The sequence below is a fragment of the Hetaerina americana genome, unplaced genomic scaffold, assembly GCF_022747635.1.
Source record: "Hetaerina americana unplaced genomic scaffold, ioHetAmer1.1.p SCAF_1, whole genome shotgun sequence".
Lineage (NCBI taxonomy): Eukaryota > Metazoa > Arthropoda > Insecta > Odonata > Calopterygidae > Hetaerina > Hetaerina americana.
In genome coordinates, this window is record NW_027286069.1 from 7,520,360 (window position 1) to 7,534,219 (window position 13,860).

Consider the following 13,860-nt stretch of genomic DNA (forward strand, 5'->3'; position numbering starts at 1 on the left):
TATATATATATATATTTATATATATATATATATATATATATATTTATATTTATATATATATATATATATATATATATATTTATATATATATATATATATATATATATATATATATATATTTATATTTATATATATATATATATTTATATATATATATATTTTTTATATTATGTGAATATATTTTCAAGCTAACTGCTATTTTTCATGACGAAGAATACCGAAAAATATACGAGGCTAAAATATTCACCGAGTATTTAACAGAAAGTCCTCAATGTATTATGGCCTACATCGAGTTCCCGGGGACAGAAAGTTAAAGTTGGTAACGTAACACATCTCCGTTACGTCAAGACAAAGCATCGCGAAACGCACTTCCTTCTCACTTCTTACTGCAATTTCCTTCATTACAGAATTCTCGCCAGTGATGACATTAGGCGCAACGACATTGTTTGTCCACTGCGGACATACACAATTGGCAATGTATTACGAGAAGGGAGTTTTGGATTACGGCGGTTAGTATTGCGCCATCGTTTGGGCACTGCGGCTGGAATGGGGTGAGCGGAAGGAGGGGGGAGTTTGGAGAGATGAGGGGGAGAGGGGTGCCTCGTTTTTGTGTTCCTGCGGGGGCGTCCCCTCCCGCGCCCACTCCACCAACCCCTCCCCGTCAAACATCCACTCGCGGATGCCACCTTCGCTCCATCTCTCTCTCCGCGCCGAGTCCGAGAATAGCCGCTGTGGTCTGTACGAGTTGCGCAGCGACGGAGAGAGAGGAATAAGGGAGGGGGGAGATGCAGAGAGGAGGAGGGGCGCTGACCGGGAAGGTTGGGGCAGGGGGGGGGAGAGGAAAGAGGAGGAGAAGGGGGTCCTTTTCTTGAAGGGGCGACCCCCGCGTGTGCGTGAGCGCCTACCGTCGTCTTTCGACGCCAGACTAATAATAGCTAACGTGACTCAGAGTGGAGGGCCGGCCGCCCCTGGCCAAGGCGCGAGGGCGGGTGAGGAGGCCGAAAGCGCGGCCATAGATTCCAGCGAGAAACTCCAGCGACGGGGGCGAGGCGCGCAATCGTCCATTGAATAACGCGTTGTTGAGAGAATAAAACCATACTGCGATACCCCGTGCCCCCCCCGCGGGGTCCCGTCCACCCCACTCCAACCCCCCCCCCCCCCATCCCGGATCCCCATTCTCGCTCCTACAAACGAATCGTTCACGCATGCTCGTCCCGTTTGAAATTTCGGGAAGAGGAAAAACCCACATTTGGTACCCTGGGTGTGCAATATGAAGCCGGTGTCGGTTTAGCGGAGCAAGGGAATGGGGGTGAGGCGGAATAATCGATTCAATTCTCCTATCAAGTCCATCAACAGAGATAAAATTCAATCCCTTCCCTAGGTAATTGAAAAAGAAACATCACAACCTGTTTTCATGAATGTTCAAGACCTGTAAACATTCTTTTTCTCTCTCTCTAAAATTTCCCTCCCTCTTTTATTTCCACGGAGCATTAATTCTTGGAGGTGAGGTTTCGCGTGAGAAAGGGTGTAGAAAGGAATAATGATCTATTTTAAAATCCGGTGAGTCGCGCGCGGAATCCGTTGAGTTAGACACTCGCCAGGTATCACGTATGCGGGAGGGAGGGAGGGGTAAATTTGTTGGGTGGGTGATTCAGGGGGGGTGTGGAGAAGGCGGGTGGCGTGACTACACGGCGACGCTACTCAAATAGATATTCGGCGAAACAGGTCCTCCCCGGGGGAAGGGACCCTTACTCGGTGACGGGAGGGAAAATAAAACGAACCGCACTGCCAGCCGTCCGTCCGTCCTCCCTCCGGCGGGACCGGCGAAATAACGACGGGAGAAAATGTCTCGCAGAAAGGAAATCTTTTTTTCACGAGATGAAATCTTATCGTATCAACCGCACACTCGAAAAATTATTAATGCATGGTTCTAAAGAAAATAACTAAGCAGGCAACTCATTCAAGCACACGGACAAGGTAATTTTACCAAACAAATTCATAATCACAAGAAAAATTGCGATTTGCATTAACACCACGTGCCTTTGTGTGTTAAAGGATTGGGCAGGATTGGCGTGTTCAGAGAAATGTTTACAGTTTGACGTTAGCATATGTTTTAAGATGGAGAATACAATGCTGAAATGACATGCATACCTCGACGAGCATTCTACAAAAACTTGTGAAATTTCCTTTTCTGGGAGCGCAAATTATAATCTTCGCAGACGTTAACAGGTTTTGAATGCCAAATTTACATTGAATTTATCAGAAAAATTTCGACTCACGTCATTTTACCCTGTGCAAAACGTCATTGATAAGAACTTACTGAGCTAATGACCACGCAATTTATCATGATCTAATCGTCTCCCATCTGATTGAAAGGTTAAAACAACAGAAAATTGTTTATCATTCAGCTTTAAAATAATGACACCAGCACACTCTCCCAACTTTAATGAATAACCTTCATTGTTAATAGTCAAAATGAAATTTTTTATAAAATGAATATAATTGACTTTATGCAATGTTAATTGTAAAATTTAACTTAACTCAAATGATGACGAGTTTCATTAATTTCATTATCATTAAATTACTTTTTGTTCACTCTTTACAGACAATACAACCAGAAAAAAATGTTGTAACAAGTCTAAAACATATGCTTATCTAGCAAGTTGCAGAAATAGGAAATTGGGAAAAAACATAACAGCAAGGGACGTCATTTCGGCAAGGAATAGGTGCGAATGTAAATGGTGAGGGGAAGGCAGAGAGACAAGGAAAGAGAGCGCGTGAGTGTGGAGAGGGAGGAGTGAAAGGGGAGAAAGAGGAGGGAAGAGGAGAAAGGGAAGGGATGAGGAAGGGGTGGGGGGTGCGAAGGGAAGAGCGAGAACGGGGTTTGAGGTGAGGAGGCATACTCGGGTGTCGCGGCCAAAATTAAACCGCTAGCAGGGGGATGGGTGTGGCGGGGCTGGGCGGGAGGGTGTGCTGGGGGGGTAGAAGGGGGGCCACGGCGGGGAAGGGTAGCTGGGGAGGAGGGACCACGTGGCCTCGTGCACGTTCCATTTAAGGAGGCGCCGCCAGTCCCTCTCGGGGGGATCGAGGGGAGAAGGGCGAGAGGGGGTGTGAGAGGGAGGGAGAAGGGTGCGCGAGGGGAGGGGGAGGGAGGGAAGGAAGAGGCATTGATGAATGATAGGAGGGGAGGGGGGGAAGGAGAGGTCGTCTCTTCGGCGATGGCGAATTCCACCGGATTGAGTGAAACGCTTCGAGGGGTCCGTCCGCTTCCACGGCAATCTCCCTCACCTGTCCACGCGCCCACACTCGGCCCTTGCGGGGGACGACGGGGGAACGGGATGGTGGGGTGGAAAGCGCATGCACCCGCGTGGGGTGCGGGGGGACAATCGTAGTGATTGCACTTAGGGGTGCATGACATCAATTAGTGGGAACGAGGACACCCCTGGACGACGAGGTTTTGAGAGACGTTGGTATGAAAGCGGTGGGATAGCTAGTTGATGCTCCCCTGCGTAATGAGTGGGTGCGAAGGGGGGGAGGAGGAAGAGGCGTAATGGTGGCGGGGGGATGCCCTTTTGCGGAGGGGAGGGTCGTCGAGCCGAGGGGGGTGGGGGGCCGCGATGGTGCGGTGGGCTGATCGGGACGGGAAGTTTGGCGGACTGCAACGGAAGCTGTCACTCACTAAACGATCGCTCTCCTCCCTTGGGGTCCGACGAAAATTTTGAGTATGGCGGAGAAGAGAATGACTGACCTGCATCTTAAAATGAGAATGTCTTCCCTGCTCTGAGTGATTATGTAGTGTCTGTAGGGATTGTATATTATATAACTTTTCATTGCAACTGTAAAGTATTCCCCCCCATTTCACATAAAATCAGATTTTCCTGATAGGAATAGCAAATATATCTATGCACTGCGATGGAAACTGAAGAAGCTTTCATGTAAAAACTATTATTCATTACATTTTTTAGTTAACCCTGCTAAAAAGAGATTTTTTTTTTAAAACGGTCGATGTACATTTTTACTCCCTGAATACAAAAGCTGATATCTAAATAGTAGTTTAAATATTTATTAAGTGAGAATAATATATTTTTCGCTGGCACATAATTTTCAAAAGAAAATGAAATTATAGACAACAAAATATTTAATGAAACTACTTATTGTTCCTAGTGACCTACTCAGAATAAAAAGCTGAAAAAAACTTAGCGTCGATGTTTAATATTTTTGTAAAATAGTATACATACTTCTGCAGATCGAATTTTTTTATTAAATTAGATCTCCGTGAAAAGATGCCTTCAACACGTGATGGTATTACTAATTGCTACTCTCTCCGAATATTAACCAAACGTATCCAATTGCAGATATAAATTTTAACATTTAATAGAAGAATGTTTTGATTGAAATCAAATCAGCCATTAATCAATAACAAATTATTTGTGGCAATAGCGATAAATGAAAACAAATAGAAGAAATGTGATGGATTCATACTAAAATATACCCTTTGATGCATTTCATTGACCGTAACACTATCCGCTATGATAGTATTTTCGATTGATTCCGCTATTTGCCGTGTTTTTATTTTTTTGCGAAAGGCATTATCTTTCATTTCAGCACTCTCCCCTGGCTCACCCTCCACTACTTAGACCTTGGTGACCGTGTTCAAACGGGGGCTCGGGCCCGAGGCTTGCTTTCATTGGCAGGCCACCTGAGACCACTTAGGCCTACGCACTGGCAAAATAATCCCTGGAAGAGGCGTTGGGGTGACGAATGCATCATTATTCGCCCATTGATCCCCTCGCCATGGGTCGTTCGCGAACGCGCCGGATGCATAACTCACTCCACCCGATAGGAAGAGGTTTTCATCAGAACTCAATTACAAGCGACTATTTATAGAGACGGCAAACGGACGCAACACACACGATCGTCATTCGAGCTAATTAAGATTTCGGCATCCAGATTTCTTCGTCCTTCGCGGGATTCTGGTGCCTTCCACTCCCTCCTCCCCTCAACATCGCCTCCTTGTCTTCCTACCTTCGCTTCTTTCTCTCTCTCTTTCGGTCGCCGAATCTTCCTTCCTCCGGCAAATGAATTAATCCCTCCCTCTCTCTGCGCTCCCGGTGGCGCATATTTCTCCTTCCCTCACCCCGCCACCCGCGGATGTGCCCGCCCGCCCGGCCCGTCGCTTGCCGCCGCCGCCGCCCTCGTCTCCGGCGGCCACCGCGTGAAGGCGCCCCGGGGTGTGACGGGGGCCCCACAGCGACCGAAATAAACCTGATGACGAGCGGCGGGAGCAGTGCGTATATCGGGAACATTCCAGAAGACGCAGGACGGCTTAGCGGAGCCACCATCTCGGAGACGAGTGACTCCGGCTGTTACGGTACGGACCAAAGGCTGACACGACGACGACGGTCATCTGCCCCAAATCCTCTGCTGAGAAAAATGCATGAACTACCGGAATGCGGAAAGGCATGATCACGTATGCTGAAGTACGAGATGTAGGAGTGACTAAATGGAGTCTAAACCAGATATCGAGGATGTTTTATAAGTTTGATCACGATTTAATATTCCAAAGGCGTATATGGCCTTCAAAATGCCGTATCGAGCCAAAGAATCGGAACCGATTCGAACGCAACGCATAAATTAAAGGAATTATAGCGCATGGGTAAAACTGGCTTTTGAAGTTTTATTCAGTTTATCCTGTATCCTCAGACAAATTATGAAAAATACTTTGCGAGTGTGAACAATTAAATACTGAAAAGCTTAATAAAAAATATTTCCATCACATAATACCATAAAGTCACGTGACTACACACAGAAAATGAGCATTCGAATACGCTGGTTTTTTGAGCAAGCAGAATAACTATTGGTATGTTATTCAGGGTCAGATCTAACAGAGAAAATATTTATTTAAAAAAGTGGAGATTTAAGCTGAATGCTCTCTCTCCAATCTCTTCAAACTAAGTTCTTCGCGAAATAACAAAAATAAGTAGCTGATCTATTACGGTTTTGAGCCGGGTTGCGGAAATACACGTCCCCCAGATTAGAACGCAAAGTTTGAATATTTATTTCCTATTATAGCTCACTGCTTCGCACCTTCATAGAGAGAACAGTTTGTTTGGCGGCATTAAGTTTCATTCCTATATCATTAACGCAAAACCATTTGTTCCCTTATGGTACGATAATGTAGGGAGAAGGGTTGAAAGAGGTTCCAGGAAGGGGCAGGGCAGCGGAGAGGGGCGGGTTTGTGTGGGAGAGAAGGCACTGGGCATGCGCCCTGTTGCCCATTGAAACCCAAGACCCATCTCTCCCCGCCCCTCGGGTATTAATACTTGAGAGGGGGAAGAGTTTAAAATAGGAGCCAGGCAGTCTCCATGGGGAGGGGAGAACGGGAGGGAGCCGATGCGGGGAGAGGGGCCCTTCCCCCACCCAGTACTGGAGGGGGCGGGGGAGGGATGGCGGGTGGGGGTTGGGCGAGGAGGAGATATCGGAGTGATCTGAACGCTGGAGAGGGGTGGGTGGGTGGGGGTGGGAATTTGTTTCGGTGGTGGAGTGGGGGAGAAACGTGGCGTCAAACGGGTGATGGACTGGGATTGGAGGGAGGGTGGCTGGGGAATTTTATGTGGGGCACCGGAGGGGAAGGGATGGGATAAGTACGATTAAGGGTATAGGTGGGGGATGACAAAACACCAGAACACTTAAATAAGATTGCAAAATTGACTTCTACGCACGGAACATATTGAAATAGGAACGCACCACACTTCTCAACAATTGCAAAAACATAAGAAAAGAATATAAGGCTCGAATTCATTTGTGTAGTCATAGCCATTCGAATGCTGAATTTGCAATGAATGGAAGTTCATGTATAATCGCAGTTAGGTCAGTCACAAAGTCCTCTGTGGATGCTGAATAGCAATTGTCTCGCTCGGGAGAGATAGAGATGGGAAGAGAAGAAAAGTGAGAGGGGGGAAAGGCTCGAATTTCGCATTATCCCGGGGTACACCCAATCTCCTTCTCAACTTCAGCCACAGCCGACCTATTTATATAAGAACGGGCATCCCTCATTGTTATTCGAATGACCTCCGCCATGAAATCTCTCCACGTCACCCCAGCCTCATAAACGGCTTAAGGGCCTACGGATATGGCACAGATCTTATGCTACCTCCCTGGGCAACCGTCACATCCAATAGAATTCACTCGCTCGCCATCGTCACCACCTTGTCGACCAATCCAATGAAGAGTTTTAAAAGTTTTAAAATCCAAAGGACATGGCAGAAATAAAATAATTATGGTATCTATTCTGATGATCATTTTACAGATTGGAATTTCTAAATTAAGACAAAATAATGTTCGCTCTATAATATCAGGCTTCATAATTTTTATAGATGACGCTTTACGAATTAAGAATATTTAATTAATATCGATGAAAAATTCAATTGAGAAGGCGTGATTTTAACACTACGGTTAATATTGTTCAGAAAAATTTCGTTGCTATTTTCATGAAAAGTGAAAAATACGATTAACCATACATTAATCAACTTTTACTTATGCAAAACATTTTGAAAGAGTAGCAAAATTTAAAACGATGTGAATATGTACCCTACTAAGATTTTATGATATAAATGCGACTACTGAACAAACAAAAGGCGAATTCTACACGCTAACAACCATTAAAAAATATGAATTCACTCGTAACTGAAACGAATTTTAAAATTCTCACTCCAGGACCCAAAACCACAAATTCAGATCGTTAAAACATAATGTAGAGACCCCGAGACCATTTCTACATTCGCGATTTATAATTCCCCTTCTTCAGTATGAATTTTCCTTCAGAATAAGTTTGAAAAAAATCAAGAATCAACTGAATATCTATTGAGATAACTCAATGACTTAAATATTTACGCGAACACGGTCCGATATCCAAACGAAGGAAACGATGCTCCACAGGAAATGCTCGACTGAAGTTGGATCCCGAGCGTCTCTGATTTTTTCCTTTCTATTTGAGGGGTTGGGACACTTTCCTTCGCGAAGGGCCACTCACCGACCCGCTTTTAAAACTCTTCAAACGGTACGTAATGACCCCACAGTGGTCGCTAGCGGCCCTCCCTCAGAGCAACAATCGGGTAGGGAAACAGCGTCGTATCCAAGCGGCCGAACGACATGGGGCCGAGAGTCAACCGGAGATCGACGGACGGATTGAGATTGATAGAGAGAGAGAGAGACAGAGGGAGAGATACGTATCGAAGAGTATATCCGATCAGGTCGCACACAAATGTCCGCCGCAGTGGCCGGCATCGACGAGGCGGAGTCTCCTTGTGGGGAGGGCGCCTCCTTCACTACGCACTCCCGTACCTCTCCGTCCTCCTCAATGCACGCGAGGGAAGATTTCAGCCGGCGAAGAAGAAGAACCAAGTACAGTAGAAGGCCGGAGAAGGGCAGTGGTATAATCCTTTCTCCTCCGTCCTTGCTGATATCACTTTCCTCCCCTATGGAGAGACGTACAGACCGACACAGTCCCCGGGTGTGTGTGTGTGTTAATACTTCCTCCTTCCTTTCTCACTTTCGCACCAAGACGAGCACCACTTTCCTTTTTTTTCTCCTCCTCCAAGTAACAAGTTGTGTTCACGGGCCCTAATTGTTTCGCGGCAAGATGTGTTCGCGAGATTTACAGGATTTCCGTGGGTTGCTTGGTTGTAAGTAGGCGATTTAGGTTGGCTTTGAGGTTCGTGGGGGTGTGGGGTTGGGTGGGTGGTTTGGGTGGGTGGCACGAGTATGGACAGGTGGACGAGAAGAAGGCAGGGAACGGCACGCGGCGTAGGAAAATTAATCTGAAGTACACTTACGTTTGCCTCGACGGTCCGCTTCCGGGTGAGCGAGGACCTCAGGATTCGGGTGGGATATATAGGGGAGGGCCGAGGCCCGGACACTCGATCTTAGTGACGCCTGAGAGGACCGCTCCCATTGGTCGGCGGGAGTCCAGAGTCCCGGGGTCTCAGGGCACGCCGGCGACCAATCGGAGGCGGCGTTACAGAGGCCGCTGGGTTAGAGGCGGGGTGGCCTTTTTTAGTCTGCGGGGTGGAAGGACGGGCGTGGGGGAGGTGTGGGAGAAGGGGGCGGCGGGATGTGTCGAGGGATCGTGGAGGGCTAGGAGGGATGACGGGCGAGGTGTGGTAGGGGGAGGAAGGAGGAGGGTGGCGGCGGGTTAGGTATTGTCCGCGAGGAATGGCCTCAGGCAGACGCCCGTGACGTCGACGCCACGATCTCCCGAGGCGAAAATCCTCGGAGAATGGATTCCACGGCTGCAGCGCCTCCACGCTCTGCGAAATTCTCCGCGAAGGATTGCGATCACGGTGGTCGAGGATTGACCACGCCGCATCTATGACTACCCTCCTCAGAGAAAAGGTGGCCTAGCCACAGAGAATTCGTCCAAGGGTCGCTTCGGACCCTTCGCATTCGGTCAGTGTTTCTCTCGGAAATATTTCAATAACGCATCTTAACTGCAGAGGACACGATATCGCCTGTGCCCCGATTGATCACCGTATCGCCGTATCGCTTGAAGATGTTCACGCATTTCGCGTTGCTTCATAGATCGGAAGGGATTTTCTCAACGTTATGCTCGGCAGTGGTAGACTAGTAATTTCAAAGCACCAGCGAATTATGGAAGGAAATGATCGAGAACATCAAATAAAAAACAACTTCCCATTATGAGGTAAATTATTTTAAGACAACAAACAGCATGATGGCACCTGAAAATTAGAAGCCGGACACCTGTTGGGATTGACTGTTCCCAGACCTAATGTTAGTTGCATTTTAAATCAAATTACAAATGAATATTGGTTGTATTTATTGCAAATGTTTCTAATTATTCCTTTTTTTCTTCAAGTCAAAATTACTCTATACCTGTTCATGTGATTAATTTCAGGTAATTTAGGAACAGAAGGAAATGGTAACTGTGGCGTGGAGAGAGGATATTGATATGAGTTATTTGGGTGACTTGTGTCCAATATTTCACGAAAGGTGTCTTGCGCTATCCCAACCGAAACATGACGTTTGAGTGACACATCCGCTATCGTGACTTCAAGCAGCGGGGACATAAAATGTAGGCCTATTAAATTCAATGCCATTAATCACATTCCTCCATTTCCTGAGTATATACTATGCTTGAAAAAAACAATCGTTTAATCGTTTCGACATTAGTCGGCACTCAGTTACAAGTTTCTCAGATACACGGGCAGGAGAAATATTAGTTCGAGTGTGAAAGGCACCGTTTCAGCTTGTCCCATTTAAAACGAAACACATAATTCTGTATTATAATGATTTCGTTTTCTCCGGGAAAAATGGGATTCTCTTTAAATTAACCACAAACAGGTGACGAAAAATCCGAAAAATCGAATTGGTTCCTAAATAAAAGTTTTCTTGCACAGTCCTAATTAAACATAATTTTATTTCTGACTCAAATGTTCTGTATATTTTTCACATGAAACAATTACATAATTTGACTAAACGCTGACAGAATATTACCCGCACCGGTTTAATCCTCCTAATCATTCTATTCCTCTTATTACAAACTTGACGTCATGCAAGGCATGTGCCTTCCAATGATCTCCGAAACTGTACCGAAGAGAGTAAAGATGACTACTTCAGTTATGAATGTCCATCCGAGACCAGTAAAATGTTGGGCGGCACATAAAAGATAGTTCAGGTATGGTTTTTCTCTTAATAAGGACGACGCAAAGGCCATTGTTTCCAGAATGATGGCCATTTACGTGATGATGCGATTGTAAGACGTTAGAAGCAACGTTGAGGAAGACGACGGGTAAACACAAAAGTATTCTTTCCATGAATTCATTAGGTGAGTTTTTTGAAGATGCACAGCGATAATGAAGTAAGTGAACTGCTCACAATGACAAGTTGATGTCTTGTGTGTTTCAGTCATCGAGGCGCGTTTCAGCAATTGAGGTGCGTTTCAGCTTTTGAGACGGTCAGTCTTTGGGCGCATTTGGACTCGACGTGGAGCCACCAGTACGCAACATACGTGGGTCGCTCAATGACTCCTCGGAAAATCCTAGATATGGCGCTCGTAGAACGAAAAAGGTTTGTTTTCAGTAAACCCCATCTCTCATCAGACTGCTGTTTAAGATTCAGTGACATCCATCAAGTTGTTTTATTTTCATTGTCAATTGAAGTAACAACATTTTGTTCATACAGTGAAATGGAAAAAAATTGAGTTTCTTGCGGTCATTAAACACTTCTGTTTAAAAGAATTAACACCGAAAGATATGAAAGCCGAGTTGGATGAATTATATGGCACATCTGCCCCTGTGTTTGCGATTGTGAAAAGGAGTTTCAACGCGGCCTACGTCCATATATGATGAAAACGTTCTGGACGTCCAGTGGAAGTGATTTTTTCCGAAATGATCGAAAAAATCCAGGATGTGGCTTCAAGTGATCGACGAATGAAAGTCCGCGAAATGTTCCTATGGCTTCAACGGCCAAAATTGGGTGTAAGAAAACTCGGCAAGATAGGTGCCGCGATTTCTCACGGTGGAGTACAAACGCAATCATGTGATCGTTTCGGAAGCTGGTTTCGCACTTTTTCGTCGTAATCCTGACAAGTTTCGGCGTTGATACATGTGGATAAATCACAGAGGCAGTAATAAACTCCAGAGACAAAGGTACAGTCTAAGTAGTGAGTTTCTAAAGGCGATCCAGCTCCGAAGACGGTGAAGACGGTGAAATCGGCCGACAAGGTGATGGCCACGGTTTTTTGGGATTCGTGATACTACATCGATCACTTGCAAACAGAAAACATAAATGGAAAGTATTTTGTGTCGTTATTGCTCCAATTGAATTGAATTGCGCGAATAAATCAAGAAAAATCGTCCTCATTTAGCAAAGATAAAAATTCTCTTCCATCATGGCAATAAACGAGTGCACACCAGCAATAGAGACATTAACCCGGCGAAAGAACTGAGATTATTTCACTCAAGTGTGCGATAGATTTGTTTACAATGGCATTGTTTTTCAATTTTAACCGTTTGAGTTTAATTCCTTTTTAAAAACACAGAATACCTAATAAGCATTATGAAAGGAAATCATGAATTTCTGCATTAATAGGTATCAATGAATCGCTATCAACAAAAATCAAACATTTTTTCTTCCGAATTGAAAAACAATAAAATAAAGATCTAATTTAAAAGATATAACCATACATATTAATCCATATCAAAAGAATACAAAAAATGATGAAAATAAAAATTCAAAATTTTTAACATTGAAATTTTTTTCCAATGAATTTTTTATAAAATTTCGGGGACAGTGATCAAATGTGGCATTAGATTGCAATTGAAAAAGAGTCATCACTTGCGTGTTCACGCTAAACCCACCCTAAGATAAATGGTAATGAGTAAATCTGCGGAACTTTAAATTATAAGATATACTAATAATTAAATGAGCGAAATATTAGTTTAGGCCCAATGAAAACCTTAAGCATTTACATTTTAACTTAATATGTTTAAGCAAATATTTGTTTTTAAAAATTTAGAAACTGGAATTAAATTTTAAATTGAGTTATAAGTTCATGAAAATTCATTGTTTTTTAAACACGCTGTTTTGAAAAATGACTATTATTCGGCTATTTTCTCTGTTTTTGCAAAATGCTCCAAGGTACGACCATGTATTCAATTTTTCCAAAAGGTCAAAATGTTATGAAATTTTCATCTAAATCCGAGAGGTCAAGAGTTAATTCCAGTCCGAAGTCGCATGGAATGATCCATATAATACGAGGGTTTTCTGAAAAGTTTCCAACCTAACAAAGGTACAAGATATTTTTTCTGAAATTTTCTGGGGTCGGAAACTTTTCAGACCACCCTCGTATACAACAAGGAATGAGGCATAGTCGATTAGTAGTAATAGTATTCGATCTTAAGTCGAGGAATGCCGATAGAGTGATTGAAAAATCACGGAAGAAGAAGGCGAATTTAGCATAAATACATAATGTACTTTCAATATAATGCCAGAGCTTAAGATAAACTGGAAGTAGGCTCGTAGTATTTATAAGAACTCAATAAGGACACATGACTTGGTTGAATTAGCAGTAACCATTTTCGATAGAGCAAACACCAGAGACCTTTGTGCACCAAATGAGGCCTCTGGGCACCACATGTCATCAATAGAGATTGTAACTGAAAGTTTTTCAGGTCGGTGGTAATAGTATTCGAAGATTCAACTGATATTAATAATAAAACGATAAGAGTATGAGGCCAAAACAATTTGGTTCCATGTTTCAACATCGAGTCTTCAGTGAAAACATCCAAAACTCGTTTCACACTGTTAATTAGTCAGCTAAGGCTATTTATTTATTTATTTATTTATCCATTAGTCCGAAAACAGCACTCTGGCCTTTACATCGGACTATTAACAAAGAAAAACAATGGAGACGATTACAAACACCCAAGCCCTAGGTGGAAGAAAACCCACCCAGGCGGGAATCGAACCCGCGACCCATGGATTGGCAGACGAGGACGTTACCCCGCCACCACCGAGGCCGGCAATACTGACAATGGTGACTTTTACCAATTAATTGAATTACAGTGAACATGACGATGTTGGGGAAGCAATGGCAGATGTAAATTAATGGCAACAGTGGTCCGGAAAACCACATTTCCGGTATTACATTCGCCGGACACTGGATTAGAGTGCCTAAAAGACTTCAATTTCGGAAGTAAAGAGACGGCAGAAGACAAATTCAAGCTTCAATAACGGAACCTGGCTCTTCGGAGCCGCAAATTGCCACATCAAAAGTCAGTATAAAAAATTCTAGACTAAGTCTTCTCAAATATTTTAAATTGATGCTATTGCAGACTCAGT

At 44.2% G+C, this 13,860-nt stretch overlaps 1 protein-coding gene across 12 annotated transcripts in view; it reads right to left on the reverse strand.

Annotated features, from left to right (window-relative positions):
- Mhc (myosin heavy chain) overlaps positions 1–8,925 on the reverse strand; it is a 103,125-nt gene extending 94,200 nt beyond the window's left edge. For 9 of the 12 annotated variants that reach the window (XM_071585036.1, XM_071585062.1, XM_071585054.1 and 6 more), the window contains exon 1: positions 8,835–8,908. The gene's annotated coding sequence lies outside the window, so the exon portion shown is untranslated. Of the gene's footprint in view, positions 1–8,834 lie in introns of all 12 variants that reach the window. The other 3 variants (XM_071584996.1, XM_071585087.1, XM_071585005.1) reach the window with 2 other exon arrangements.
- Between the last annotated feature and the right edge of the window lie 4,935 nt (positions 8,926–13,860).